Source organism: Hemitrygon akajei, unplaced genomic scaffold (assembly GCF_048418815.1).
Source record: "Hemitrygon akajei unplaced genomic scaffold, sHemAka1.3 Scf000108, whole genome shotgun sequence".
Lineage (NCBI taxonomy): Eukaryota > Metazoa > Chordata > Chondrichthyes > Myliobatiformes > Dasyatidae > Hemitrygon > Hemitrygon akajei.
Window position 1 is genome coordinate 922,133 of NW_027331994.1, and position 25,241 is coordinate 947,373.

General features: G+C 45.9%; 1 protein-coding gene and 1 long non-coding RNA gene across 3 annotated transcripts in view; one reads left to right on the forward strand and one right to left on the reverse strand.

Annotated features, from left to right (window-relative positions):
• LOC140723308 (uncharacterized) overlaps window positions 1-25,241 on the forward strand; it is a 119,882-nt gene that overhangs the window by 87,626 nt on the left and 7,015 nt on the right. For both annotated transcript variants that reach the window (XR_012097857.1, XR_012097858.1), the window contains exon 4: window positions 24,752-24,925. The gene's annotated coding sequence lies outside the window, so the exon portion shown is untranslated. The remainder of the gene's footprint in view (window positions 1-24,751; window positions 24,926-25,241) is intronic.
• The window catches only part of LOC140723309 (uncharacterized), a 415,600-nt gene that overhangs the window by 42,191 nt on the left and 348,168 nt on the right, over window positions 1-25,241 (reverse strand). The window lies entirely within an intron of this gene.

Below are 25,241 nucleotides of genomic sequence, written 5' to 3' on the forward strand. Positions count from 1 at the left end.
CGATTTGCGGGCCTCGAAGCATTGTTTAGAGCCCCAGGGAGGGGAACGTGACTGATGCAGTCAGAGCTATCTTTCGTAACGAAGTCTGCAAAGCCGTTGATGCCGAGTCAAATATACCAAGTATTGTTCCCCAGGGTTGGGGAGTCCGAAGCCAAAGTGCACAGATACAATGGAGCGGAGAGACCAGAGACTCCGGAGAGGAAATCTCAATACACAGAGCGAGTGAGTATCTGGAACGAGATGTTCAGTGTTTGCATCGTTGGTTATCTACCCGGGGATCAGTATTCCCACCGTGTTTGGAAATTCCCACTCACTTTCAGCTGTCTATCAACACACACAAAATGCTGGTGGAACACAGCAGGCCAGGCCACATCTATCGGGAGAAGCGCTGTCAACGTTACGGGCCGAGACCCTTCGTCAGGAAACGATGTGTTCCACCTGCATTTTGTGAGTGTTGTCTGAATTTCCAGCATCTGCAGATTTCCTCGTGTTCAGCTGTCTATGACAACTGGAAATTAAAGAAACACTCAAGTTGTTGGAGACCTGAATTCAAATCAGAAAATGTTTGAAGCCATTCCGACACAGGTTGCCGGAGCAAAAGCATTAACTTTGTTTCTCTCTCCGTAGATATTCTTTATCTGTTGAGTGTTTTTTGTATTTGCAGTTTAACCTATTTATACCATCATAGTTTGTATACCTCCAGCAGGGGTATCCTTTGTATACCTTTGGCAGGTGTTCGCAGTCTGGGACCCACGGCCGCCACGGTTAATGGTAGGGGTTGTGGCATAAAATGGTTTGGGAACCTCTGCTAGCATCACAATCTCTTGTGCTTCACGGAATCAATTTCTAACTTGTTCAATCTACCCCTGTAACTCAGTTCCTTAAATGCCAGCAACATCCGTGTCTGCCAGGACTCCTGCCGTCTCTACACTAGCCTGCCAAGAGCTATTTGATGTAAGCTGGTCCATCTCTAACACGTCCTTGCCCTTTCCTGATCTCTCCATCTCTGGATCCAGGTTGTCAACCAAGATCTTTTATAAACTTACTGATTTCCATGATAATCTCGACCATACCTCTTCCCAGCCTATCACCTGTAAAATGCTCTACACTTTTCTCAGTTTCATTGCTCCCCCTGCATCTGTTCCTGGATGCTGTCCTCCCTCCGTTATTGATATTCTCCTCACTCACATTTACCGTACTCAGTGCTCACTCCATCTTCCTACCACCGTAATAGTGATAGAGTTCCTCCTGTCCTTACCTACCACCCCTTCAGCTTCTGCAACTTCCACCATCTCCAAAGAGATCTTACAACTAAACATATTTTTACCTTCCTCGTCCATCCCACCCTCTTCTTTCAACAGAGATCACTCCCTCCACAATGGCCTTGTTCATTCATCCCTCCTCACTAATCTCCCTCCAGCCACTTATCCCTGCAAGCGGCCCAAGTGCTACACCTACCCGTACACCTCCTCCCTCATCTCCATTCAGACGCAAAACAGTCCTTCCAGGTGAGGCGACACTTCACCTGCGAACCTGCTGGTGTCATCTATTTCGTCGTGTGCTCCCCATGCGGCCTCGTTTACATTGGTGAGACCAGCCATAAATTAGGAGACCATTTTGTCGAGCATCTCTCTATCATCTGCCACCAGGGAGACTTTGCAGCGGCCAAACATCTTAATTCTGATTCCCATTCCGACGTCGCGATCAATGGCCTCCTCTTGTGCCAAGATGAGACCGCCCTCAGGGTGGCGGAACAACATCTTATAATCCATCTGGCTACCCTCCAACCTGATTGTATGAATATTGAATTCTCCTTCCAGTAAACAAATCCCACCCCTCCCCCCCATTCTGAACTTTCATTTCTCCCTGGGTCCCCTCATTCCCTTTCTCCTATTGACAACCCTCTGATTCTTTCCTCTCCAGCCCTTGAACAGACCATCACTTGACTTCACCTATCACCTTCCAGTTCCCCCTCTTTATCCCCACCCCCGACCTTTGTATTCAGATCACTTCCCGCTCCTCCTCAGGAATGAAAAAGGCTCGTGGTCCAAAATGTGGACAGTTTACTCTTTTCCATAGCCACTGCCTGTTGTGCTGAATTCCTCCAGAATTCTGTGTGTGTTGCTCTGGATTTCCAGCGTTTGCAAGCTTTCTCCTGTTTACCGTAAGAATTATTTGGGCTTTGGTAAGATTGTACCTGGAATATGGTGTAAAATCCCGCTCCCCATACTAACACGGGTTATACAGACCAAAGAACAAACTGCCCAAGGAACTCAATGGTTCGGGCAGCGTCTGTGGAGGGAAATGGACCGTAAACATTTCAGGCCGAGACCGTCCCTCTGGCCTGAGAGTGGACGGGAAAATAATCAGAGAAAAGAGGTGAGGGGTGGGGATGGGGCAAGAGCTGGGGAGTGAGAAGTGGATCCAGGTGAGGGGGGAGGTTTAAATTGCGACGGGGTGGGAGGTGAGTGATTGGGACAACACGGGGCTGCAGAAATGGCATTCAATTCTATGGAGGATTATCTGACAAGTAAGAGAGAGTTTGTTTTAGAGATTGACCAGACTGATTCCTGAAGGACGATGAAGTCTCAGGGATGGTCTTCACATAAATCAGAGGCCGGCAGATGTGTGGAGACCGAAGGGATCGAGGAAATGAGGATAAGGCAGAAACATGTGGCTGAGATGGGAGAGCAGCCGCCATTTTGTTGATGGTTAGCGGGGCTGAATGGCCACCTCCTCCTGTTTCTCACGTGATGTTTCAGTGTTCCTGTCCAGCGAGGCTCCGGAGGAATGTGAATAGAAATTAGTGTTTATAAACGTAGAAGTGATTTCAATGAAACCTGCACAATTCTTCTTCGGGTGGAAATTCAATGTCGGATCGGGATGAGAATTGATCCAGTAACTCTGAGAACCGGGTGGTGGAGCAATGGGGACGGGGAAGATGCAGAAGGAGAGATTAAAAATGTAGCTAGGCTAAATATGAAATAATATGTAAAATGCTGTTCGTAGGTCGGGCAGTGTGTGAGGGGCGAGGAGCAGAGTCACCGGTTCAGGTGGAAAACCCTCCACCCGTCACCTGATCCATGTTTTCACTCCCATTTCAAGCGCAGATCTGCAGCATCTGAGGTTCTTGCTTCCGAGGCCCCGCCCCCGCTCTCACAGTCTCCGGATGGGCGGGGTTTTCTTTCCGTTCTCTGAAGAAGCGGGTCGTCGGTTGGGATCCGGAGGACCGATCGCTGTCTGCGGGAACAATTGATCAAGTTCTCATCGGTGAGTATTGATAACCGGTCACTAGGGGTAAACGCGACCGACATTTTCCCATCGGTGAGTACTGAAGCCGATCCCGGGGGAAGGGGGGCAGGGAGTCCCGTTAACATCCTCGAACCGCTGGTCTCGCACCGCTTCCTGGATACAACCTGTCGTGGTCGGTCCGGGTTATGGGACCTTCACACCGAACCGCCTGAGATGAGACGCCGCTCAGCCCCCGGTGTTCTGGTCCCAGGAGCGGGAGGAGGTGGTGATGCCGAGACTGAACGCATCCATTAAGATGTACCTGGTGAACTTTACCTCCATCACCCGGCCCGGTATCGGATCCAAACTTCAACTGGATCGATGCCTGGGGTCGATGATTATTTTACATATCTCCAGCACACTGGAAGCGGCCGTTCGGCCTGATGTGTTCTTGCAGAGAGAGAGGGTTAAACAGAGTAATCGCACCCTCGGGACACTCCTCCAACGTGTATGAGTAGTTCCATCTTTCCCAGTTCAGACAGGACAGTGAGATCCAGATCTCTCATGTCCTCTCGGGGGACTGGGACGTTTATTTCCATCTTCTTTCTATTACCACAACTTGCCGAAATGCTGACAGTGTTTCCCGATATCTGGCCCTATTAATGCGAGAATTAAGTCTTGTTCATTTATCTGGGTTTCTCTGAAATGTGTACACTCCTTCCGGAATTTCCAAAGGAGCAACCCAGGCTGTCTAATATTTCCACACGATTGAAATGGGGAATGTTTTCCATGTACAGAGGTAAAGTAAAAATCATGGCTTTGGTATCATCCATACAAATCAATACATTGCAGCAGTACATTGAGGTAAAACATATCATTCTGGTTACAGAGAAAGTGAAGTGCAGGTAGATATGTGGTGCAAGGTCACAGCGATTTAGACTGTGAGGTCAGGAGTCCACTCATCACGCCGTTCTCTTCTAACAGCAGACTGGACACCGTCCTTGAGCCCGGTGGCATGTTTGTGTTCTATTTTAACTTCGCCCCGATGGAGCATTAGAAGTGAGAACATTCAGGGTTGTGGGGATCTTTCAATATGTTGGCTGTTTTACTGAGGCAGTGGGAAGAATAGACAGAGTCCATGGAGGGGAGGTTGGTTTCTATTACGTACTCAGCTCTATCACAGTTCTCCACTATTTCATTCAATTAAAGGAAGAGCAGTAGCCATATGAAGATGTGAAGTTTCGGATGGGATACTTTCTGCGGTGAATTGATAAAGTGTGTCGAGTAGAAAATGACATATACCAAAATTCTTATTGATTGGTCTGGTTTTGTTATATTGGAATCTGTTACCTACTAGTGCGTACTATTATTTCAGGATCTATGTATTGCAGGAAGAACATCAGAGATCACTCTCTCACCTAGAGGGGGTCAGTTGTGCTGTGAGGATTACATTCCTTGACTTCTCTAGTGCCTTTAACACCATCCAGCCCAAGATCTTAAGGCACAAACTAACGGAGATGGGAGTAGACTCTCATATGGTGGATTGGATAGTGGACTACTTGACAGATAGACCTCAGTATGTGCGGTTGGGAGACTGTAGGTCTGACACGGTGGTCAGCAGCACAGGGGCGCCGCAGGGAACCGTACTCTCCCCGGTCCTGTTCACCCTGTACACATCAGACTTCCAATATAACTCGGAGTCCTGCCATGTGCAGAAGTTCGCTGATGACACGGCCATAGTGGGGTGTGTCAGGAATGGACAGGAGGAGGAGTATAGGAAACTGATACAGGACTTTGTGATACGGTGCAACTCAAACTACCTGCGTCTCAATATCACCAAGACCAAGGAGATGGTGGTGGACTTTAGGAGATCTAGGCCTCATATGGAGCCAATGATCATTAATGGAGAATGTGTGGAGCAGGTTAAGACCTACAAGTATCTGGGAGTACAGTTAGACGAGAAGCTAGACTGGACTGCCAACACAGATGCCTTGTGCAGGAAGGCACAGAGTCGACTGTACTTCCTAAGAAGGTTGGCGTCATTCAATGTCTGTAGTGAGATGGGAGGAAGTATTAAGAAGAGGGACGCCTCACGTCTTAATAAGCTGGTAAGGAAAGCGGGCTCTGTCGTGGGCAAAGTACTGGAGGGTTTAACATCGGTAGCTGAGCGAAGGGCGCTGAGTAGGCTACGGTCAATTATGGATAACTCTGAACATCCTCTACATAGCACCATCCAGAGACAGAGAAGCAGTTTCAGCGACAGGTTGCTATCGATGCAATGCTCCTCAGACAGGATGAAGAGGTCAATACTCCCCAATGCCATTAGGCTTTACAATTCTACCGCCAGGACTTAAGAACTTTTTAAAAACTAATATTAATGCTTTTTGAGATAGTGATTTAGATGCATATCATATTTTTTACTGAGTTAAGTATTGTATGTAATTAGTTTTGCTACAACAAGTGTATGGGACATTGGAAAAAAGTTGAATTTCCCCATGGGGATGAATAAAGTATCTATCTATCTATCTATCTATCTTGATCCCATTCTCCCACATGGCTCCATCTGCTCATCCCCTGCCGATCTGGTTCAACCTCTGTCCAGCCTCTGTCCCACCAACTCAGTGATATTAATCAACCATCTTGTTCAACCTCTGCCCAGTCTGTATCCCACTCCCTGAATGATATATATCAACCATCTTGTTCAACCTCTGTCCAGCCTGTATCCCACCACCTGAATGATATATATCAACCATCTTGTTCAATCTCTGTCCAGCCTGTATCCCACCATCTCAATGATATATATCAACCATCTTGTTCAATCTCTGTCCAGCCTGTATCCCACCACCTGAATTATATATATCAACCACCTTGTTCAACCTCTGTCCAGCCTGTATCCCACCATCTGAATGATATATATCAACCATCTTGTTCAACCTCTGTCCAGCCTGTATCCCACCACCTCAATGATATATATCAACCATCTTGTTCAACCTCTGTCCAGCCTGTATCCCACCACCTCAATGATATATATCAACCATCTTGTTCAAACTCTGCCCAGTCTGTATCCCACTCCCTGAATGATATATATCAACCATCTTGTTCAATCTCTGTCCAGCCTGTATCCCACCATCTCAATGATATATATCAACCATCTTGTTCAATCTCTGTCCAGCCTGTATCCCACCACCTGAATTATATATATCAACCACCTTGTTCAACCTCTGTCCAGCCTGTATCCCACCATCTGAATGATATATATCAACCATCTTGTTCAATCTCTGTCCAGCCTGTATCCCATCACCTCAATGATATATATCAACCACCTTGTTCAACGTCTGTCCAGCCTGTACCCCACCACCTCAGTGATATATATCAACCATCTTGTTCAACCTCTGTCCAGCCTGTATCCCATCACCTCAATGATATATATCAACCACCTTGTTCAACGTCTGTCCAGCCTGTACCCCACCACCTCAGTGATATATATCAACCATCTTGTTCAACCTCTGTCCAGCCTGTATCCCACCACCTCAATGATATATATCAACCATCTTGTTCAACCTCTGTCCAGCCTGTATCCCACCACCTCAATGATATATATCAACCATCTTGTTCAAACTCTGTCCAACCTGTATCCCATCAGTATATATCAACCATCTTGTTAATCCTCGGTCCATTCTGTATCCCATCACCTCAATGATATATACCAACCAATTTGTTCAACCTCTGCCCAGGCTGTTCCCATTGCTGCAATGATATATTTCAGCAATCTCTCTTTCAAACTTCGTCTTCATTGTGAAGTTTTGCTTTGCATCTTTTCCAGAATTGTTTTTTGACAGTTAGGACTACCAGAGGTTTAATTGAACACAGCACGTGGCAGGGTAAAAAGCAGCCATTTCAATTTTAGTTTCACCGTTACAAAATGGCTACAGTGTTAGCCTTTGCCATAATGGAACCCATAGCATCTGATGTAGAGTTTGTTATTTCCTTTTTCTCTGTTTCCAGGGAAACGGCCCGTCAGAGCTGCAGCAAGTGTTGCACTTTTTATCGCTCTGTGGTCACCGCCTCTCAGCGTAGAGACAGTGGCCTCGGGAGCAAATGTAACAGAATGATAGTGGGAGGAAAAGGTGCTGTGAGCATTGACTGTGCGGGATGTGTTACACCAGGGTCAGAATGAACTCAGAACTAACAAATTGGTTGGGGTGGGGGTGGCATTTACAGTTTAGGGTGGTAATCAGTTACTATCTGTGCATTAAAATGAAGAGGGAGAAAATACTACAGTTGCTGGAAATTTAAATTTAGAAGGAGAAAATATTGGAAACGCCCAGCAATACGGTAGCAGCTTTAACAGTCACAGTTCTGTGCTCTAGTTCACCGTTTACTTCATTGAACTTTTCTATGCCATTTGCCCCTACAATTAAAGAAAGGGTCCATAGACCCCAGGTTGGAAAACCCCCTAGAGATATAGAAATCTATGATGGTATAAATAAGGTGAATGTAGGTGGACATTTTCCGCTAAGGTTGGGTAAGATCATGGATTTAGGGCAAAAAGTGACACATTTACGGACAATCTGAGGGGGAACTACTTCACTCAGAGGGTGGTACGAATCCGGAACCAGCACCCAGCAGAAGTGTGAGATGAAAGTTCGATTGTAGTATTTGAGAGATGTTTGGGTAGGTACATGAATGAGGGAGGTATAGAGGGCTGTGGTCTGGGTGCAGGAGGATGGGACCACACCGAACATGGCACGGACTTGATGGCCTAACAGTCCTGTGTCTGTGCTCTAAGGGCTCTGTGAATCACCATTGAAACTTCTACACATAATCGACATTTGTTGCAGACAGGTCGTATCCGACAATGTGTTTTTATTTTGGACCAGTGTCCACATTGCTGAAAGTTCTGTAGAGCTGGAACTACCAGGAGATTTACTGAATGCACATCGAAAGGGTAAATACAGCCACTGGAATTTTAGTATCACCATTACAAAATGCTGCGGAGAGAGAGTGGCCTCAGATACGAGGATGCCTTGAGCATTTACTGTCCGGGATGGAATGAAGAAGATTGTAAGAATTGCATCTATGCAATTCTGTTCTGAGTGTCAAACATCTTGCAGTCAGTCAATCGTTTCTGCATCAATAGAACAAAATGAAATCTCCTGTAGTGAGTTTCCAATGCTATATTACACAACGGGGAAAGTGGCTGCTAATTGACCTGGGCTACACCGCACTCAACAATAAAATAATGAACCACTGTGTTCAATGTAACTGTGGAGGCAAGTTGAAATGTATCAGCACCCTCTTTGCGACCCAGTATTCATGTTTCCCAGCTGATCCCCGTCCAGACAAAGGATCATCAGGCTCCAGTTCTGTCACGGGTTGGTGTGGGAGTGTAAATTTTTGAATTGGGATTAGCTGAGACGCTGCCGCATATTACCGGCAGCAAAGAGCCCTGGGAGAGCTGGTGCTTGATATGCAATCCTGGGATGGGAGCTCCAGGAATATGGGACTGTCAGTGTTTGGGCTTCGGTCTACGTCGGTGCTTTTACAGAAGCGGCTGGATGTTCCTCCTTCCGCAATGAAGCAGACGTCTCCGGGGGTTGGATATTGGTAGCGTGAGTCTCTCAGTGTGAGATGTGGAAAAGATGTGCGAGGCTCTCGGTGTGGGCTGTGACCCTCTGAGGTTGGATCCTGGGATACCACACTTGTTTTGACCCAGATAAAATGAATCAGGGGATCAAGTTGTCCGGGTTTATGAGATGTTGAGCGAGTATTTCTGTTCTGTGTTCACCTGTTTGGCTCTGAAGTCTCCTTAGAAGCAAAGCAGAGAATGAGTTTCCATTCCATCCCTCACAGGGAGAGGCTGTGATTAAATACGCTGTTTTGTGTTTGCACCAGTAGAAATAAACCGGGGCTTCAGAATTCAATTCACTCCACATGCATGTTTGGAAATTCCCCCTCACTGTCACCTGTCTATCTGCCAGTGGGAGTCAAAGAGAAACTCAAGATGCTGAAGATAGAACAGAACATGGAACAGTACATCACAGGAACAGGCCCATCGGCCACAATGGTGTGCCGAACCAGCTGAAAAGTAAATCAACGCTCCCCCGCAAAAAAACTAATGACTCCTACCTGCACAATGTCCATATCTTCTCAATATTCCTCACAATCTGTGCCTATCTAAACGTGTCTTAAATGCCTCCAATGTATTTGCTTCCACCACCATAACAGACAGCGCATTCCAGGCATCCACACCTCTCTGAATAAAACAACTTACCCTCACATTTCCTTTGCATCTACTCTCTCACACCTTCATTGCATGCCCTCTGGTATTAGACATTTCAAAACAGGGAAAAGATACTCCCCGTCTACTCTATCTATGTCTTTCATAATCTTATAAACCTCTATCAGATCTTCCCTCAGTCCACACCGCTCGATGGAGAACAACCCAAGATTTTCCACTAAAACCTGGATGATGTTTGAATCCATTCTGACGAAAGGTCAGGAAACCGAATGGCTAACATTTTCCCTCTCCCAACAGCTGTTCCTTACCTGCTGAGCGTTTCCAGTGATTCCAGTTTCTCTTTATTACATTCACTTGGAGCATTTTAAATCTCCTACGAATCGACCAGTGCACCAGCGCTCGTTTGACATGATTGAAGAGTAAAGAAACCAAAGCTTTTCCCAGTACATTATCCTGGTCCCAATTGTCATGTTTTTCCCGGAAATGTATTCAGTACAGTTTTTGCTAACAAGGTTCACAAAATAATCTGAGGAATGAAAAGCATTATGCATGAGGAACACTTGATGGCTCTGGGCTTGTGTTCAGTGGAGTTCAGAGGGATGGTGGTTGGCGGTTGGTGGTGGTGGGTGTGGAGTTAGGGCGGGGATGATTATTTACACCAACTGAATAACAACAAGTCTGGATGCAGTGGGAATGTAGAGGATGCCTTCATTAGACGGAGAGTCTGGGATCTGACAGTATTGCCGCAGAATAAAGAAGCTTCACTTTAAAAGTCAGATGAGTGATATTACTTCAGCTAAAGGTTGGTTGATCTGTGGAATTTGTTATCACAATGGGTGATGGAGACGATCGCTGGGTATATTAATGTTCTAAATAGGCTGGGAATTATAGCAGGGAAGCCAGAATACAGTGTTGGAAAATAATCCATCGTGATTGATTATGGAGCAGACTAGAATGACCGAATCACCTAATTCTACTCCTATATATTATGACTTGTATCTTATACCATGACTAAGTGATGACTTCTTTGTATCCCATCACAAACAATAGAAAATCTTCAGATGCTGGAAATCCAAGCAGTACATACAAAATGCTGGAGGAACTCAGCAGGCAAGGCAGAATCTATGGAAGAGAGTAGTGTCGACATAGAGATGCTGCCTGGCCTGATGAATTCCTCCAGCATTTCGTGTGTGTTCCTTTGTGTTCCATGTCAGGCTTTGTAAAGTGTGAGGGATAGTTCCAGATTTCTTCACTCGCATCATGATATATGCGTTCAAGATTTAAATGTCAGCTTCATGCTTTGTTCTCGTTTGTATTAGTAACATACTTCATTATCTGTCTGGTTAAAGTTAGATCTGCAGTGAGAGGTTTATTGGAAGAAAACTCCACGACTGGAAGCAAACCACAACTGAAGACGAGTGAACAGCAACAATGAACCAACCCGAGGACTGAGAGCACCAACTGGAGAGAACCCTTCTGACTCGGAGATTCCAGTGATTCAGTCAGGAGAAAGTTTAGTGAGTCTAATTTACTCTAACACTGGTCCTTTAGACATTACATTTCTGTACCAAGGAAAATAGGAAATAGCTGGATCGGGACTGAAAAAATGTAGAACTGACAGTTATGCCAGTTGCAATCCTTCTAGATCTGCTAATGTGCTGTCAGCATCTCAGCTCCGTGAAGCAACGCACATTCCCTCATATTGTTTGCTCATTTCAAACGTGTCACTCCTGATGTTTCCTTGCTTGTCTGTGTTAGGTCATAATAATCTCAAAATGCGTTGACAATTTCCTCCCTTTATGAGATGCCACAGTTGTTTCCAGCTCGAGTGATTGTAGAAGTGTGGAATTACCATGAACTACAGCAACATGTCATTGACTCCTCTGTCTATTGCAAGCTGCAATGATATACTTGTCCTCGAGTATATCGTCGTGCAAGCCTCTGCTAAGAGCAAACCCTCTTGAAACCAAATGTCCCGGCACCACATTTCATTCAGTCCTAACTAGCAAATGTCAACGAATAATTTTGATTTACATACCCTCTAGTCATCAAGTATTTTTCTACAAATAAATTGTCAGAACCTATGAATATGTGATTAAGCAGCAATAGGTTTTGCAATGTTCCCATCTGACCATGGATCAAAGGCACGGGTTATATCTGTACTTGAGATGAACGAACGTCCTTGCAGCCAGGACTGCTGGAGCTGCCGGGGTCGGTTTAAACTCTGTGATTTCGGGATGGGAAGCAGCGTGTTCGGTCAGGTGATGGAGGAGTTGATGTTAAGGTAGATATAATGTTAAGAGACACTTTAGAAGGATTGGCTGTGGACAGGGCATCATGTAGTGAAATGTAGCAACAGTTTCCCCTTCCTCCCTCACTCCCATTCTCACCCTCCTATTTTTTGCCGCTTTTAATTGTGGGAGTTGTGATCTCTTTATACTCACTGACCAGGGTAAGTAAAGCCTGTGATTCCATTCAAAGCCCAGTTTCTTTGTAAAGAGTGGGGTTGAAGTTTATCGAGATGAACATGGGGGAATGCGTAAAGAAAGTTTAAATCAGATCAGTAGTAGTTTCTGAGGGCCGAGTGGTCCATTTATCCATTTGTTGTGTTGATTAGAAAAGCTCTGGCAGTTTAATAAGTGCAAGCCAATACAACTTCTGCATATCAATTATATTGTGGAACTGAAAAGAAATATTACCTTGATTAAGTATATACATCGAGATTTGTGTGTTAATGTTGTACCCCAGCCGGTTGCAGATCGACCATAACTCATTCGGTGAGCTGGCCAGCGCGGTACGGGACCGAGGGACGCGCTTCCCGTTCCCTGTTACTGACTCTACAGTCTCCCCATCTACCGCGCGCTCCAGCTCACCGCCCCGCCCACTGCCCCACGCGCGCCCTCTTGCAGAGCTTCGTCTCCCTCGCTCTCCCGGGCTGACGTTGATACGATTCAAGCATGCTGAGTGTGCCCGGTATGACTCGTGAAGTGACGTGAAATTTATTTGTCTCTCATTGGTGATAGCAAATGCCAATTTAGTATACCAACCAATGGGGATATGGGCATTCCTAACCCGACTCCCGGGAAAGATACAATAAGTCATTTTTTTAATGTCACTTTTCCTCGCCAAGGAGTTGGCGGAGCTGCAAGGGTGACGCATTGAAGTGGGAGTGCAGGGGGGTTATCTCCTCTGAAGTGGCGAGGATGAAGAAGGCTTCAGTATATTTGTAGCGGACACTGGTAAAGTGTTGCCCTGCAAGTGCGCTGTGGGGGTGATTTTGAGAGCAAGTCACGATCATACTATATGAAACAATGGGCTGGAGGGACCCAGTGGCTGTCTTTTGTTTAACGTGTCTGGGTTTAAACAACGGAGTAAACAGACCCACCTTAGGCCAGCAGGCTGTCCCACTAGGTGCTGTGGGGACAGACACCTGGAGCATGGATGATCCTTGTCTGCATTAGCAATTTATCTGAGGGACAAAATGCAATATTTACAAGTCTGATATTGACTGAAAACATCTATATTTATCATGTATTCTGTTTATGATATACTCATTGACCACTTTATGTTCAAGTTTAATAACCCCGCCACATGCTTGATGTCATGTGTGGCTTCCCCACACCGGGATCTGACGTCACGTGTGCAGTTCCTTACGTCACACTGGCGTTGAGACGGTCGAACTTTACCGGCTAAGGTAACAATTACCTGACCCACCCACCCCACCCACCCTGCAATCAACAGAGGAGTTACACTCTTCATATAGGTGTGAAGCCATGTTTATCACTGGTTACACCCAATAGCAGAGGCAGAGCAGCTGAGAGGGCATTACCTCCGCTGCTTTCATCTCCCGCTCTCGCATCGAACTCCCCGTCAAAGCGGAACAAACCTCAAGTCAATGTCCTGCTTTTTGATTTATTTCCACTTCACTCCGAGGGAAGTTGGTGGCGTTTGTGAAGCGACTTCTGCGGCCGGAGTCTGATGTATTGCTGAGAGGTAGGAGGATACCGCTCCGTTCATCGGCTTGATGCTGGCCCCATAGTGAGGGTTCTCGGCAGAAGGGCGAGTGTGAGGGATTTTGCTGAGTGGATAAAGAAGGTGTGTGAGGGGGTGGACAGGGTGGAGTCCGAGAGGATGTTTATTCCAGAGCTGGATCCAGGAGCAGGATGGGGGAAGGAGCCCATTAACAGTGGGGAAGGGACAGGAGGGGCTCGTCTGTGGAAATGTCTGAGTCCACGGTGGTGGCGAGCAGAGATGTTCGCCACTTCGGGGGGGGGGGGGGGGAGGGCAAGCACTGGCAGACTGAGCTGCAAGTGGGTCTAATGGTCTGGGCAAAGTGGATTGGAGTGGTGTTGGGGGCAAGGAAGGACCGTTCTTGGGTCCTATTGAATGACAGGATGGACTGGATGGGCAGAGTGGCCTGCTCCTATTCTTGTTGTCTGTGTATTTAATGAGAAGGAATAACCAGACTCTTCTTGGGTCTGCAGGATGTCCCAGTGGGTGTAGTAGGGACCGCTGCTTGGAGCCTAGTTTTTCCCAAACTGTGTCAAAAATTTGGCTGAGGGACCAAATTCAACATTTCCAAGTCTGTTCTTGAAAAAAATGTATATTTGTACATTGTTAATGGCAGAGAATGTATATTTATGATTATTGACACAACATATTTATATTTGTATATTGTTAATGATATAAAACTTGTATTACTATATTGATAATGACATAGAATTGTATAAATTATGTTCCATGTGTTATCTGAATGTACTTGCCTGTGATGTTGCTGCCAGTATGTGCTATTCTGTACCTGCATCTTCCTGTACATGCACACTTGTCAATAACTTCAACAGTCCCTGCGAAAACTCTGAGATTTGAATAGTGAAGATCATCTTGGCATCTCGGTAGGTCAATTATAAAGAGTTAATATACTGTTAAGTACAAGACCCTTAACAGTGTCAATGAGCAGAGGGATCTTGGAGTCCCAAGTTCATCGTTCCCTCAAAGTGGCTACACCGATTGACACGGTGGTTAAGAAGGCAAATGGCATGCTTGCCTCTATTAGTGAAGGTATTGCATTCAAAATTCAGGAAGCTATGTTGCAGCTTCATAAAACGTGAGTTAGGCCACATCTGAAGTGTTTCATACAGTTCTGGTCGCCCCCATTCTCGGAAGGATGTCGGGGATTTGGAGCAGGCGCAGATGAGGTTTACCAGGACACTGCCTGGATTAGAGGGCATGAACTATAACGAGAGGTTGGACAAACTTGTGTTGTTTTCTCCAGAGTGGCGCAGGAATAAGACGATGGAGGTGTATAAGATTATGAGATTTTTTCGACAGTTTTCTCTGGACCCACGCAGGCTAGGGTAAGAGGATGGAGGTTAATAAGGTTACAAGACACATAGATAGAGTAGAGAGAGAATAACTATTTACCCGGGGTAGAAATGTCAAGATCAAGATGCATGCATTTAAGGTGAGGGGGGTAGTTTGAAAGGAGATGTGAGGGGAAAGTGTTTTTTTTTACACAGAGTGGTGGTTTGGTGAAATGTGCTGCCTGGTGTGATGATAGCGGCAGGTATATCAGGGACTTTTAAGAGATGCTTAGATAGACACATGAATGTGAGGGGAAATTGTGTAGGTAGAAGGCAATTGTTTAGTTGTTTAGTTGGCAATTTGATTAACTGAATAGTTTGAATACAACATTGTGGGCCGCAGGGCGTGTTCCTGTGCTGTACTGTTCTATGTTCTGTGTCCCATGTCGAAAGGTTTCGGGGTTATGGAGGCAAAATAAGTGAGTGGGAAAACAGGTCAGCTGGAGCCCAATGTGGGAAATGTGAAATCACACACTTCTGTAGGACAAACCGCAATCCTGAGTGTGATTCAATGGGGATGGACTGATGTGCAGTTGGTAGGGAGAGAGGACAAAGGTGCATTGTATTTATTGCAAGAGTTACTGGGTATAAGAATGAAAATGACTTTAACAATTATTTGTGCTTTGTTGAGATTGTACCTGGAATATGGTGTAAAATCCCGCTCCCCATACTAACAGGGGTTATACAGACCAAAGAACAAACTGCCGGAGGAACTCAATGGGTCGGGCAGCATCTGTGGAGGGAAATGGACCGTCAACATTTCGGGCCGAGACCCTCCCTCTGTACTGAGAGTAGACGGGAAATAGTCAGTGAAAAGAGGTGAGGGGTGGGGATGGGGCAAGAGCTGGGGAGTGAGAGGTGGATCCAGGTGAAGGGGGAGGTGGGAAGGTGGATAGGAGTGGGAGGTGAGTGATTCGGACTGTAGTCAATGGAACTTAATTCCACAGAGGATTAACAAAGACGTCAGAGAGTATTTGTTATAGACAGTGATTCATTTAGAGAATCGAGGACTGAGAGGTGAACACATTGAAATGCACAACATCATTACCGGTTGAACCAGGGATCCCAGTCTCTGAAAAAGGGGGTGGACTCTCCCGGACTGAGATGAGGGGAAATGTCTCCACTCCAGGGTTAGTGAATGTTTGTAAATCCCCACCACAGAGGCGGTGAAGACTCAATGATCACCCTCACTGAATAAAGAGGCTGGGAGATGGGTGGAGACTGAAGGGATCGAGTCAATGAGGATTGGGAAGAAATGTGGCTGAGATGGGAGAGCTGCTATCATATTGTCATTGGTTAAAGGGGCTGAATGGCCTTCTCTTGCTGTTTCTCACTTGTCCAGTGAGCCCAGAGGATGTGAATAGAAATTAGTGTTTGTAAACATAGAAGTGATTTGAATAAAAACTGCACAATTCCTTTTTGGGTCTGAATCATCTGTTAGACAGTAATGGGAATCAAATCCGTATTTCTGTGACCTAGGGGGTACAGGGATGGGATGGGAATGATACAGAGAGAAAAATTAAAAACGTAGCTGATGTTAATTTGATAAGTGGAAAATGTGGCAGGTGGATCAGGCAGCGTGTGAGGAGCGAGAAGCAGAGTCACGGGTTTAAATGAGAGACCATGGGTCGATCACACGATCCTGTTTCCCGCTCCCTTTTTACCGCAGATCGGCAGCATCTGCAGGTTTTTTTTTCTGAGGCCCTGCCCCCCGCGCTATGAGATACGATCACATTGCGCATGCTCAGCCACGGGACGGGCAGTGATTTTTTTTTGGATGGATGTGGGGGGTCGTGTGGAGTTGGGATCAGGAGACTGACCTCGCCCCCTGAGGCGGGGAGCCGGGGGAACGATCATTCTCTGTGGGGCGAGACCAACGAGATCCCGCAGGTGAGAATTGAGGCCGGTCCCGAGCGACATTCGGCAGTGATTCCTGTTATTTCCCTGAACAGCCGGCTTCCCATCGCTTCCCGGACAAAACCTGCTGGGTGGGTCCGGGTTGTGGGACTTTCACACCGAACCTCCTGAGTTCAGCCGCCGCTCAGACCCTGGCGTTGTGGTCCTAGGAGCGGGATGAGGTGGTGAGGCCGGGACTGAACCCATCCACTGAGATGTATCCTGGGAACTTTATCTCCATCACCTGGCCCAGTAGTGGATCCAAACATCACCTGGGTTGATGCCTCGGTTGGATAATTGTTTCCATGTATCTGGGCTCCTAGAAAAAAATATTCTACAATTCACTTAACTCTCCCTGGAGAAGATCCAACCCGGCATCGCAGGTTGTCTGATAATATCCACCCCATGAAAATGGGAAATCTGTTTATTATTGTCATGTATAGATGTTCAGTGGAAAATGTGGCAGGTGGATCAGGCAGCGTGTGAAGAGCTAGAAGCAGAGACACTGTTTTAAATGAGAGACCCTGCACCCATCACACGATCTTGTTCCAGCTCCCTTTTCACTGCTGATCGGCAGCATCTGCAGGTTTGTTCCTGAGGCCCTGCCCCCGCGCTATGACGCACGATCACATTGCAACACGCTCAGTCCCGGGATGGGTAGTGATTTCTTGTGGATGGATGCGGCGGATCATTTGTGGGGTTGCGATCAGGAGAGTGACCTCGCCTCCTGGGGCGGGAAGCCGGGGGAAAGATCATTCCCTGTGGGGCGAGACCAACGAGATCCCGTAGGTGAGAATTGAGCGGACCCAAGCGACATTGGGCAGTGATTCCCGTTATTTCCCTGAACAGCCGGCTTCCACCGCTTCCCGGGCAGAACCTGCTGGGTGGGTCCGGGTTGTGGGACCTTCACACCGAAGCTCCCAAGGTGAGCTGCCACTCAGCTCTTGGTGCTGTGGTTCTAGGGGTGGGTTAAGGTGCTGAGGCCGGGACTGAACCCATCCATTGTGATGTATCCCGGGAACTTTATCCCCATCATCTGAACCTGTAGCAGATCCAAACTTCACCTGGATCGATACCTGGGTTCGATAATTGCTTCCATGTGTCCGGGCTCCGAAAATAATTTCTACACTTCAGTTAACTCTCCCTGCAGAAGATCCAACCCGGCAACCTAAGCTGTCTAATAATTTCCACTCCATGAAAATGGGAAATCTGTTTATTATTGTCACGTATAGAGGTTCAGTGGAAATCTTGTCTTGCGTTCCAACTACACACGTCTATTCATTAAACAGTACATTGAGGTGATACAAGGTAAAACAATAAGTATTACAAATCATTATGGTTCCAGAGAAAGTGCCATGCAGAAAGTGTAAGGTCACTTCAAGTAACAGTGTGGTCAGCTGTCCATGGTATCACACTGGGGACATTCAGTTTGCTTAGAACAGCAGAATGGAGACCGTCCTTGAGCCTGGTGGTACATGGATTCAGTTTTTTGTAGCTTCTCCCCGATGGGGAATGGGTGAGAAGTGAGAATGTCCCAGGTTGTGGGGATCTTTGAAGTACAAGGTCTGCTTTACTGAGGCAGTGGGAAGTGTAGACAGAGTCCATGGAGGGGAGGTTAATTTCTATAATGTGCTCAGCTGTGTCCACAGCTCTCTGCTGTTTCATGTAGACATGGGCAGGGCAGTGGGAAATATAGACACAGTCCATGGAGGAGAGGCCTGTTTGTATGTTGTGTCAGCTGTGTCCACGGTTCTCTGCTGTTTCATGTAGACATGGGCAGGGCAGTGGGAAATATAGACCCAGTCCTTGGAGGAGAGGCCTGTTTCTATGTTGTGCTCAGCCGTGTCCACGGTTCTCTGCTGTTTCATGTAGACATGGGCAGGGCAGTGGGAAATATAGACCCAGTCCATGGAGGAGAGGCCTTTTTCTATGTTGTGCTCAGCTGTGTCCACGGTTCTCTGCTGTTTCATGTAGACATGGGCAGGGCAGTGGCCAGACAAAAGTGTCAAGTCTGGATGGGATCCTTTCCATGGTGCGTTGATAATATTTGGTTCAGGGAGGAGGGTAGATGTCAAGTATCCAGTCGTTCTATCTTGGTCTTTTTAGAATCTTTCATACAGTAGTATCTACTATTAATTCAGCAACTGTGTATTGCTGGAGTACCATCAGCGACCGTCCTTGATTCCTTCTCCTATCTGGTTCCATCTCCTCATCCCCTGCCCATCTTGTTCAACCTCTGTCCAGTCTTCATTGTGAGGTATTTTGTCTCACTGAGTTATTTCTGAAATCGGTGTTTGTTACCTGGAAGTACAAGAGGATTTATTGAATAGAGCATGAGCTAGGGTAAAGACAGCCACTACAATTTTAGTTTCAAGCTTACCAAATGGACGCTGAGTTAATCTTTATCAGACGGAGACTCTCAGCTTTTAAAGTTGAGTCTGTTATTTCCTGTTTTGGTCATGTTTGGAGAGCCACTTTCCCTGTTGCCAGGAACAGCCCACAGGATCTGCAGGGAGTGGTGCGCATTATTCTCTCTCTGGTCACTGCCCCTCACTGAGAGTTAGTGGCCTTGGGAGCAGATGTAACTGACTGATAGTGGGGCAGGAAGGATGTTGTGTTCATCAGATCGGGGAGCAACTTGGACAGTCCCAGTTCTGATACCGGGTCTCTTTCCACAAATCTAATCTGATGAAACAAGAGTCCAGCACTATTATTTCAATTTTATATTAAAAGCGTTTTATTCCTGTTAACCTACAGGAAATGTGATAGCCAATTGTGCTGGGCAAGACCTCATTTAACAATAAGATAATGATAAATTGAGTTCAGTTTAGCTGCTGGAGACGATGTAAAACGTATCCCCGGTATCTGCTGATTCACGCCCTGGTTTCACAGCCCGATCATTGGTCCAGTCAGATGATCATGAGGCTCCTGTTCTTCCATGGGTTGATGGAGTGTTAGTTTTTGAACTCTGATTGGCCGAAACATCGCATCATATTACCGGAGCAAGGAGTCCTGGGAGAGTTGCTGTTTAGGCTGTAATCTTTGGAAACTATTACCGTGTCCTCATTCTCAAGTATTTTGCCTCACGATCGGTGTTTGTTACCCAGAAATAGCAGAGGGTTTGTTTAATGCAGGATAAGGTAAGGTAAAGACAAACATTACAATTTTAGTTTCAACGTTATAAAATAGCCGTTGTTTTAATTTTATATTAAGACAATTTACAAGAGTCTGTCAGGGTAGCAGTCTGTCAACTGGTTTAATTCAAGTTGGACAATGCAACAGGACAATGATCCGAAAGACAAGAGTAAATCGATAGGAGAGTGATTTCAAAAGAAAATTTCGTTTTTGGAATGTCCAAGTCAAAATCCTATCGTTAATCCCATAGGGATGTTGTGGTATGGCCTGAAGCAGCAGTCCAGGCAAGGAATCCCACTAACATCCCAGAGTTGAAGCAGTTTTGTAACGCGGAATGGCCTAAAATTCCTCCAAGCCGATGTGCTTCAAGATCAACAGTTACCAGAAGCATTTGGTTGAAGTTATTGCTGTACAGGCTGTGGGGGTGGGGGGTGGTCGCACCAATTATTGAAAACCAAGGTTCACAGACTTATTTTGAACAAGTACGTGTAAAATTGAATCATGTTAATCTTGTCATAACGAGACTCAGAGCATTTAAAATTGAACCCGTTTCTTACTTTTTCGGTCATTTTTGGAGAGCCTCTTTCTGCATGCCAGAATAACAGCGCATGTGACCAGTAGGGAGTGGTAAACATTTATATCGCTCTCTGTTCACCGTTGCTCAGTGAGAGTTAGTGGCCCAGGACCAGATGTAACGGACTAAAGAAGTGGTGGGGAGGATTTGTGAGCATTGACTGTGTGTACTGAATAATTCCTGTGTTGGAATGCAGGGAAAACTAATGATGATCCCTTGTCCCATCTGGTTCCATCTGCTCATTCCCTGTGCAACTTGTTTAAACTCTGTCCAGCCTGTATCCCACCAGCTCAATGATATGTATCAACCACCTTGTTCAACCCCTGTCCATTCTGTATTTCACCACCTCAATGATATATCTCAAAAGTCTCGTCAATTTCTGACCAGTCTGTAATCAATAATTACAATCTTAGTTGCAACGTTGCAAAATGGCGAAATGTTAATCTTGACAGCGTTTAAATTTGAGTCAGTTACTTTATTTTTTTTGTCATTTTTGGAGAGCCGCTTTCTCTGTTGCCAGAGTAACAGCCCATGTGACTTGCAGGGAGTGGTGCTCATTTTTATCTCGCTCTGGTCGCGGTCACTCAGTGAGAGACAGCGGCCTCGGGAGCAGATGTAACAGACTGATAGTGGGGTGGGGAGGATGTTATGAGCATTGACTTTATCGACGGATTTATCCCTGTGTTGGAATGAAGACAAAACTAATGAATATGGGCATTACATTTGTACAACTTTGTTCAGGCCGTCAGAAACGTCTTGTAATCAGTCAATAGCTGTGCATAATTTAAAGAAAAAAGAGAGAATATTGGACACGTTCAGCAGATCGGGCAGCATTTTAGACAGTCACAGTTCAGATATTGGGTCTTCCACAGTTTCTCTTTCCTCAAAGTTAATCTGGTGAAAAGAGTTTCCAGCACTATTATTTCAATTTTATACTAAAACATTTTATCCCTGTTAGCCTAGAGGAAACGTGATGACCAATTGTGCTGGGCAAGACCTCATTTAACAATAAGAAAATGATAAATTGAGTTCAGTTTAGCTGCAGGACACAATGCGAAACGTATCCCCAGTGTCTTGTGACTCTCGCCCAGGTTATCCAGCCCGATCATTGGTCCATTCAGATGACCATCAGGTTCCCGTTCGGCCATAGGTTGATGGAGTGTTAGTTTCTGAACTCTGATTGGCCGAAACACTGCATCATTATACCGGTAACAAGGAGTCCTAGAGTTGCAGTTTGGGTTGTAATCCTTAGTACCTATACAGATGGGACATGATGCTCCTCCTTCCAAATGAATCAGAAGTCTCGGGCATCTGGACATTGGTTGTGGGTATATCCCTGAATACACCGCTTGCTGTGAGATGTGGGGATGATGTGTGAGGCTTCTGGCGTTGGTAAGGGACAGGTTCAGCTGTGTGACCCTGTGGGGTTGGGTCATGGGATATCATAGTTTTAGCTTCAAGTAAAAAGGACCCGGGGATCAACCTGCCCAGGTTTATGAGGTGTTGAGCGAGTATTTCTGGTCTGTGTGTTCATTGTTCAAACCGTGTTTGTAAATTCCCCCTCACTGTCACACACCTGCCAGGCAGTGGAAATCTAGCAGAAACTCAAGATGCTGGAGATCTGCAGTAAAAACTGAAAATGTTTGAAGTAATTGTGACGAAAGGTGTAAACCTGAATCGTCAAATTTGTTCTCCTCCCCACAGCTGTTCCTTACCTGCTGAGTGTTCCTGGTAATTCCAGTTTCCTTTTATTACATTCACCCTGAACTGGTTTATATTTCCTGAAATGGACCTGATTTAACCTGGAAATGGAAATAGATAGATAGATAGATAGATAGATACTTTATTCATCCCCATGGGGAAATTCAACCTTTTTTCCAACGTCCCATACACTTGTTGTAGCAAAACTAATTACATACAATACTTAACTCAGTAAAAATATGATATGCATCTAAATCACTATCTCAAAAAGCATTAATAATAGCTTAAAAAAAAAAGTTCTTAAGTCCTGGCGGTTGAATTGTAAAGCCTAATGTGATAGTAGAACAGTAAAGAAAGCACAACTTTTCGCATTAAATTGTCCTGGTATCAATTTGCCTGTTGTTCCTGGGAATCTGTTCAGTGCAGTTGTTTCTAACAAGGTTCACATGAATAATCTCAGGAATGATCGGCATTATGGATGAGGAGCATTTGATGGTTCTGGACCTGTGCTCAATGGAGTTCAGAGGGACGGTGGGGGTGGTGGGGAGATGTATGGTTAAGTAAACCTACCGAATGCTGAAAAGCCTGGATACAGTGGACATGGAGAGGATGTTTCCAGTAAACAGAGAGTTTGAGCTCTGAGAGCACCGTCTCAGAATAAAGACGCCTACTTTTAAAATTGTGATGACAGACAGACAGACATACTTTATTCAACCCGAGGGAAACTGGGTTTCGTTACAGCCACACCAACCAAGAATAGAGTTGAAATATAGCAAAATAAAATCAGAAATAATTAAATAATAATAAGTAAATTATGCCAAGTGGAAATAAGTCCATGACCAGCCTATTGGCTCAGGGTGTCTGACACTCTGAGGGAAGATTTGAAAAGTTTGATGGCCACAGGCAGGAATGACTTCCTATGACGCTCAGTGTTGCATCTCGGTGGAATGAGTCTCTGGCTGAATGTACTCCTGTGCCTAACCAGTACATTATGGAGTGGATGGGAGACATTGTCCAAGATGGCATGCAACTTGGACAGCATCCTCTTTTCAGACACTACCGTCAGACAGTCCATTTCCACCCCCACAACATCACTGGCCTTACAAATGAGTTTGTTGATTCTGTTGGTGTCTGCTGCCCTCAACCTGCTGCCCCAGCACACAACAGCAAACATGATAGCACTGGCCACCACAGACTCGTAGAACATCCTCTGCATCGTCTGGCAGATGTTAAAAGACCTGTCTCCTCAGGAAATAGAGACGGCTCTGACCCTTCTTGTAGACAGCCTCAGTGTTCTTTGACCAGTCCAGTTTATTGTCAATTCGTATCCCCAGGTACGTGTAATCCTCCACCATGTCCACACTGACCCTTTGGATGGAAACAGGGGTCACCAGTGTTTTGGCCATTCTCAGGTCCACCACCAGCTCCTTAATTTTTTTCACATTAAGCTGTAGATGATTCTGCTTACACCATGTGACAAAGCTCCCACCGTAGCCTTGTGCTTAGCCTCATCTCCCTTGCTGACGAATCCAACTATGGCAGAGTGATCAGAAAACTTCTGAAGATGGCAAGACTCTGTGCAGTAGTTGAAGTCCGAGGTGTAGATGGTGAAAATAAGGGAGAAAGGACCTCTATAGCCCCAATGCTGCTGACCACTCTGTCTGACACACAGTGTTGCAAGCACACGTACTGTGGTCTGCCAGTCAGGTAATCAATAATCCATGACACCAGGGAAGCATCCACCTGCATCACTGTCAGCTTCTCACCCAGCAGAGCAGGGCGGATGGTGTTGAACGCACTGGAGAAGTCAAGAAACATGACCCTCACAGTGCTTGTCGGCTTGTCCAGGTGGGCGTAGACACGGTTCAGCAGGTAGACAATGTCATCCTCAACTCCTAGTCGGGGCTGGTAGGCGAACTGGAGGAGGTCTAAGTGTGGCCTAACCAAAGGCCGGAGCTGCTTTAGAACAAGTCTCTCCAGGGTCTTCATGATGTGGGAAGTCAATGCCACCGGTCTGTAGTCATTGGAGCCACTGGGGCGCGGCATCTTCGGCACAGGGACGAGGCAGGACGTCTTCCACAGCCCAGGAACCCTCTGGAGACTCAGGCTCAGGTTGAAGACATGGTGAAGTACTCCACATAGCTGGGGGGCACAGGCTTTGAGCACCCTGGGGCTGACACCATCCGGGCCTGCAGCCTTGCTTGAGAAAAATCTCTTCAGCCAAAGAATGGCTGCTGTGTGGAAACTATTGCCGCAGAGGGTGGTGGAGGCTGCCCTTTGCGTATATCTATGGCAGATTTAAACATGTTCCTGATTGCTCAGTAGCTTCAGGGTTGCAGGATGAAGGCAGGAATATAGTGTTAGAATAAAAATCATGTTAGAATGGTGGAGCAGACTCGATGGACAGAATCATCTGATTCTCCTCCTACATCCTGTGTCTGACCATAACTGAACGATGACTCCTTCGTATCCCATATCAGGCATTGGGAAGTGCGAGGGGAAATTTCAGATTTGTTCTTTGAAATCGTTATATTTGTCTTCAACATTTAAACTTCGATAAACAGAAATATTTTTTCTCATTTGTATTGTTAATGTGCTTTATTATCTCTCTAGTTAAAGTTGGACCTTCGGTGAGAGATTTATTGGAAGAAAAACCCCAAATGGAAGCAAACCACGACTGAAGACGAGGGAACAGCAACAAGTGAACCAGCCCGAAGACTGAGAGCACCGACTGGAGAGAACCTTTCTGACTCAGGGTTTCCATTGATTCAGTCAGGAGAAAGTCTGGTGAGTCTCATTTACTCAAACACTGGTCCTTTAGACATTACATATCTATACAAAGGAAGGTAGGAAACAGTTGGAATGAGTCTGAATGTGCCAGTTATGCCTCTGTCAGACCCAGCTGCAATCACTCCAAGTCTGGTAATGTGTTGTCAGCAGCCCAGCTCTTTAAAGCCACTCACATTCCCTCAGTGTTTGCTTATTTCAAGCTTTTGCGTGTTTTGAAATAGCTTTTGGTCAATTCTGAGTGGGGAGCGGGAATAAGAGGGGTTTGTTTATACTTACTGCCTTTCAGAAATGTAATTGCTTGAATTTAATTTGT